We start from the raw sequence: 6827 nt of genomic DNA, 5'->3' as shown, positions 1-6827 counted from the left end.
AGGTTCTTTGATGTATTTGACTGCTTCTAGGCCTGATATAATGTTTGCTGTTTGTCTTTGTGCTCGTTTTCAGGCAAACCCAAAGGAATCTCACATGAAGGGTGTGAAGAGGATTTTGCGGTATCTCAAAGGCAAGCCGAAGCTAGGGTTGTGGTACCCGAAGGGAGGAGACGTGGAACTGGTTGCTTATACAGATTCTGATTATGGAGGGTGCAATCAGAGTCGGAAGTCGACAACAGGAGGATGTCAGTTTCTCGGTGGAAGATTAGTTTCCTGGCAGTGCAAGAAACAGACATCAGTCGCAATCTCAACGTGCGAAGCTGAATATATGGCAGCATCCAACTGCTGCTCTCAGGTTTTGTGGATTCAGCAACAATTGCGCGACTATGGTCTGAATTTCTTACTCACTCCTATTTTTATTGATAACACTGCTGCCATCTCAGTAATTAACAATCCCGTGAAACATAGTAAAACTAAACATATTGACATTCGTCATCATTTTATACGGGATTGTGCTGAGAAGAAACTGATTAAGGTCGAAAAGGTCGATACGCTAGAAAATTTCGCTGATTTATTTACAAAAGCGTTTGATAAATCCAGATTTCAAAACCTAATTGAGCTGAACGGGATGATCAATCCCGAGTAACCATGTTTTTTTGTGTTTATTTAAAAAAAAAAAAAAAAATTCACTATTGCTTAAAATTAGTCGGTTACCTCAGTTTGATGGACATATCCTCGGATATGTTTTGGTCCTCGTTTCTACTTGTAGAGAATGAGGGTCGCCATTAACCAGATGAGTGAAAGTGACCGGGGCGGTTATGATGTGTTTTCTTTCTGTCGCTGAAAATTAGTCGGTCATACTTAGTTAGAAGGACACATACTTGTATGTGGTCGGTCCAGTTGATCCTTGGATCTTGAGGATTGCCGTTTACCTGAAGACTTTGACGTGATTGGGGCGATTGAAGTCAATATTTTTTTTTGTGGGAAATGAAATTACTTTTCAAGTCTGTTACTTCGTAAGAAGTTCGTTAGCTATGTTAAACCGAAAATTGGTCCAACCTTGGAAAATGATAGATATACTAACTTTGTGTGCTTAACTAGTGAAGTTATTAGGCTTAAAAGGCTTTAGGACAATCATTGTATGTCATGGTAACTTTTTATGGTACGTAAAAGTAGAAGTGATACAAACTAATTCTACTTGATTTTACGTGGAAACTCCTTAAGAGTTTTGCGTGTCTTCATATATATCTTTTCGAATGATAGGCAGAAAAGCGATTACCTAGTCATACACGAGCCCATGTGTGTTCTGATTCCCGTGAAGATAGCGTTTCAAGATACTGCAGTGATCCAGATTCGGGACTTGCAGTTAATTTCTATTTTGAAGTCTATGTTGTTCATAAAAAAAAAAAAAAAAAAAAAAAAAAAAAAAAAAAAAAAAAAATATTTGAAGTTATTGTAACATATTAGTGATCATAAAATCAAGACTTCTCTATCTGAGAGTAAGAAGAAGAACGGGAACCAGAAGAAGAGTACATACATGTTTAATCAGACACTATGGGTCGAAGTCAATTCGGGGTGACTTGGGAAAGCCAAATACGCTTTGAGGATAGATAGGAGGCATCAATATTTCTGAGTTGTTGCCCACTTAAATTTTAAGGATTAATTGAACCTAACTCGTATCACAGAAACGATGAAAACCATTTTAAGTTATACCTGCTTACAACCTGTCTCTATATGTCATAATACAGCTAAACACGGATCTATGTGACAGTCACATAGTTAGTATGATTCCTGTTCGGATCTTTTCTAAAACGTAGCAGTCCCTATCGAGACTGAAAGTTGATCCCTTATACTTTAAATTTTTTTTTTACGTTTTTGTACTTAGATAGCTTTATGATTTTTTAACTGGTTACTTAGAATTGATCATATTGTTTATTTCTTAAAGGAAAGTTTTAAAGAGCTAATTCAAATTCTTCAAAATTATAAGGTTTGGTTATGAAAATATAGGCGAAGTTGTTGAATCAGGCGAACTTGTGGATAACTTCGCCTAGGCGAAGTTATCTGTAACTTCGCCTGACCAACTCTGACCCTATATAAGGATCTCAAACAGTAAATTATTCATTATTTCAAAATATCAGCGAAGTTGTTCCGAGAAACCCGGCGAACTTAACTATTTTCCGGCGAACTTGATTCGTTTCCGATTTCGATCCTTTTTCTCAGTTTCGTTCATAGATTCAAGGTGTGTGTTATCGATAAACAGAATATCCAAAGACAGTGATGCTTTTCATAGGTCGTTTTGAACGGTTTCGTGACCTCGGTCCGGTGACCTTTCAAAACCGAGATTTACAAACTTGTGTTACGTGTTCATGGACGATCTTTTCATCTAACCATCCGTAATATCATGTGTTAGAGTCTCCTGGATCGTCAAACTTTGCCGAATCATCGGATTCCGGCTGTTAGAATCCGAACAGTCGCCTATTCTGATGCAGGCGAAGTTAGGGTTTAGGCGAAGTTATCCGCAACTTCGCCTGGGGCTTAATTTCGCCTAAGGCGAAGTTATCCGCAACTTCGCCTGAGGCTTAATTTCGCCTAACCCTTATCTTCGCCTGAGGCGATGTTGTGAAAAGGCGAAGTTATCACTAACTTCGCCCAGACCATTTTACTTCAAAATTAATTAGACGAACTTAAAGATGAAGCGAAGTTGTTCCCAACTTCGCCTCACCTTTAACTTCGCCTATACAGGTTTGACCACAACTTCGCTCCTGGTAATCAAGCGAACTTGTGTAACACTTTAACGTTTATCTAACTTGGTTCGTTTAGTGCAGATATGGCTGCTGTTGGAGGTGCAGGAGGTGCAGGTGATGACGGTGATGATCACAGACAGTTCTTCCCAGCTCATAACCAGTTCATAACACTTGACCCAGATGCAAAGGGCGTGGAGGACTATAGGGAGATAATTACTTTTCTGCTGCGCTCACGGATATATCACGCGATAACGACTACCCTGCCTATTTCCCTACCGAATATTGAAGACTTTAGGCAGACGGTAGAGTACGATTGTCGGGTTGAGCCCCCGGTTATGCGAGCCACCGTAAACGGTCAAGTTGTTCAGTTTTCTTCTGAACAAATACGGGTGGCGTTGCAGTTTGGTGAAGAGACGAGGGATGACCCAACGGAGTTTGTTGCGCCATTCCGTGATGGGGCGTTCCGCAGGATGGGGTATTCTGGTCTCTTAGAGGACACTCAACGGAGGAAGGGATTCCTTTTAGATCAGTGGCGCTTCCTTATGCACGTCATGATCGTATGTATGTCAGGACGGAAGGCAGGCACTGATTGAATGGGTGCGACAATGCAGTCTGCTATGACTGCGTTGACTTATAATAAAAGATATTCTTTCAGCCAGATGATCTTTTACGAGATCGATAGACAACGAAGGGCTGTGGCGCGGGAGCGGTTTACAATGTATCCACGATTCCTACAGATGATTTTCAATCATGTGGCTCCGACGCTGCCTCAACGACGCCCTATTCGATACGTGGAAAGTGTGACAAAACGTATCTTTGCACAGTGTCACACTTCCAGCGCACGAAGCAAGCCTGAGCTGCGTCCCAGGTATACTCCGCTCTTTGGGTACCTTATAAACCCGGAGTATGTGCCTGCGGCAGGGGACGAGTTCAGAGACCCAAGACCACAACAGGCGGCAGCACCCCAGGCTGTATCAGCTGCGCCTGCTGTATCTGCTGCTGTGTCAGCTGTAGAGATTGACCTTGATGCCATGTTGGGAGGCCATGGAATGTTTGATATGGACCGAGTTGATCCTCAAGAAAATATTCAAGTCTCGGGTCCACATGCTGACTTTGATGATGTGATGGAAGAGGCTATAAGGATGATGGTAACGCATGAGAGAACAGTTGGGAAACAAAAACGAATTGTTGACGACGACGACGAGGAAGATGATGAAGAAGAAGCTGTGCAGCTGGTGAGAAAGCGTTCACGAAGGGAAAGGACAGGTATGGGTGTAGAAGCTGGAGAGACTTCACGGTTGGTACGTTTTGCTCCACCTGCCCTGTCCGGTATGTCCTTTGTTCCTACCACTGTGCAGGTATCGAGTACAAGCGCTACGGTTGTTCCCGTAGTGGCTACATCGTCGGCTGACATTCCATCGATCACGGCCGTCCAGATGTCGACTCCAGCAATTGTGTCTCTACCACCTCAAACGCATACTCCATCGGTGGTAGTAGCACGATTTGTCGAGTCTACGGTCACCACTACTGCAGGGTTATCGGGTACGGTACCACCTGCGGTCACGCCCACTTCAGACTCGGAACGAATAGCTTCACTAGAGCGGATTGTAGCTGAGCAGTCCAAGACTATTCAAAGCCTAGTGGAAGCAAATCAACTGCAGGCATCCCTCCTGGCTGAGCACGGGAAAGTTATAGATGCCTTGAAGGTGTTCTTGGCATCTCAGGGGGAGATGAGCTGTAGAGGAGATGAGCTGAGGACCAAAAGAAGAGAAGACAGAGACGATGATCCCAATGCACCGGAAGGTGCAGGTGGTGAGTTGCCAAGAACTACTATAGATCTTGGGGCTTCCACAGCTGAGGGGGAGTCTGCATCTGGTGATGATGTGGTTGCTGTTGGTGATGATGTGGATGTGGTTGAAGATGTTGATGATATGATTGATGCGCTGAAAGAGATAGACGATATGTTAGAGGATGATGAGTTGATAAATGAAGATGATGTTCTGCCAATCGATGAGATTGAAAAGAATGGTGCAGAAATTGTGGTTGAGAATGTGATAGAAGAAGGAGAGATTGTTGAAGAAAATGTAGAGCATGAGATCCCTGTGGTTGAACAGTCGACTATATGTGAAGATGCTGCGGTTGACAACACTGAGTGGGAAGATCAGCCAAACTGGAAGGAAGGCTGCGCTCAGTGGTTTGTAAAGACGAAGAAGCCAGCAGTACCGACGATGTTCAAAAAGTCGTATAATATAAAGGGATATGCAGAATCAAAGAAGGGAATCATATGCTGGTTGTACGATGAAGAGTTGAAACTATTTGTGATCAAACGTTACGACGGCATTCAGTACTTCAAGAAGATGTTAAGATCCCTGAATACCTTACCGGAGTGTGAGGTGAAAGACTTAGCAAGACTGGGGCTGATAAACAGAAGCGATGATAACATGGCGAGAGTAATTGGGAAAATTGTTTGGAAGGAGGCCATTAAAGATAAAAAGTTTGAACTTCTGAAGCCTCAGAAAGGGAAGTTAGTAGAAGACAAAGATAGAGGGATGAGGGCAGACGGCAAACCATGGATGGTTATGAAGTATAAACCAGTCCGTCATTTAAAAGAAGTGCCGATGAAGGTGATGCCCAAGAACGTCTTGAAAGACTTGAAGTGGTGGTACGTGGATTGTGAAACTGCTGAAGCGGTCATGGAGGATGAAGATGAGCAAGAGATCATGAGAGTGTATGATCCTATGCACTTAGTCAATCTGTCTCAAGCTGACTTGCAGGTACTACATGCTAAGAAGATTTTCTACATTCCTGCTTGGAAAGAGGAAGCTAAGAAGTACCAGAAGTTGGTTTCTGTATGTGTTAGACAGGGAGTGCATGCTTGAAGAGATGAAGAGAGAAGACGAGAGATTACAAGACACAAGCTTTGAAGATCAAGATATGAAGCTACTGCCAAGGGGGAGTCTGTTGGTACATAAATGTCAGTAGTTCATAGTCTAGCGTTTGTAATCGAGTCTGTAATGTAATTATGTTTAAGTTTATGTTTATGTATGTAAGCGAAGTTGTCAACAAGTTCGCTTAGGCGAACTTGTTGAACAAGCGAAGTTGTCGACAAGTTCGCCTAGGCGAACTTGTTCAACGAGCGAAGTTAATGACAACTTCGCCTGAGGCGAAGTTGTCGTGTATTTAAATAGTTTACGGGTTAACTGTTTGAGGTTAATCAGTTGGTGAGTTAGTGTTTTGGTTAATCACGTGTGATTCAGCAAGTCGATAGACGAGAGATAGAGTCTGTAATAGACGTGTTTCAAGTTATATTACATAACGTGTTCGTTTGTATCGCGTGTGTTTGTTATTCGTATTCTACGCTCGTAACTACCTACGCAGGGATTCCGCACCTACGTAGATAGCGATATCCCGTGTAAGATCCGTCCGGGAACCTAGTAGCCTAAACAAACGAGGGTGACGACGATTGTCCATTAAGTCCCGAATGACTAAACCCTAACCCTAAGGAACCGGGAATTATAGAAATCAAAAGTACACTGAACCCTAAACTTTTTGTTGACTATTATCGATTGTCTGAATCTCTCGATTTCATCGTCACCACCATTGGTGTCGGCAACTCTAGTGGCCAGATTGTTATCGACGGAATTTAAAGTAAAATAAAACTTGATATGGCTAATTTAATATCCCAGCCATGGGTGGAGAGGATCTTTGTGTAACATTCGTTAATTTTATTTTCTTTGTACCCAACCCATACTATAATTCAGGTCTTCCATTACCAATAAAGTTGCAATGTTATTTATTTTAGTTATTTATTTATGTCACGACATGATTACAACACTATTTTACGCAAGTTAGTATCAAGTTTTCATTTAGGTAAAATCCAGGGACTTGTTTTATCAATTGGAAAAAGTGGCTAAACAAACCAACTCGTAGTGCTACGCGGCGGGAATTCTGCTCTTTCTTTCGTGATACGCAAGGGTGAGGTCTACATAACCAAAAACCGGATTTTTCTAAAATCAGGATTTTTCTGTTTATCCTTCAAATCGTTCCCAAGTCTCGTTTTAATTTAAATCTTTGGTTCTATAA

Source organism: Bidens hawaiensis, unplaced genomic scaffold, assembly GCF_021521415.1.
Source record: "Bidens hawaiensis isolate Kalapana, Puna unplaced genomic scaffold, B.hawaiensis_p1.1 tig00029878_1, whole genome shotgun sequence".
Lineage (NCBI taxonomy): Eukaryota > Viridiplantae > Streptophyta > Magnoliopsida > Asterales > Asteraceae > Bidens > Bidens hawaiensis.
This window is presented reverse-complemented; position numbering follows the sequence as displayed.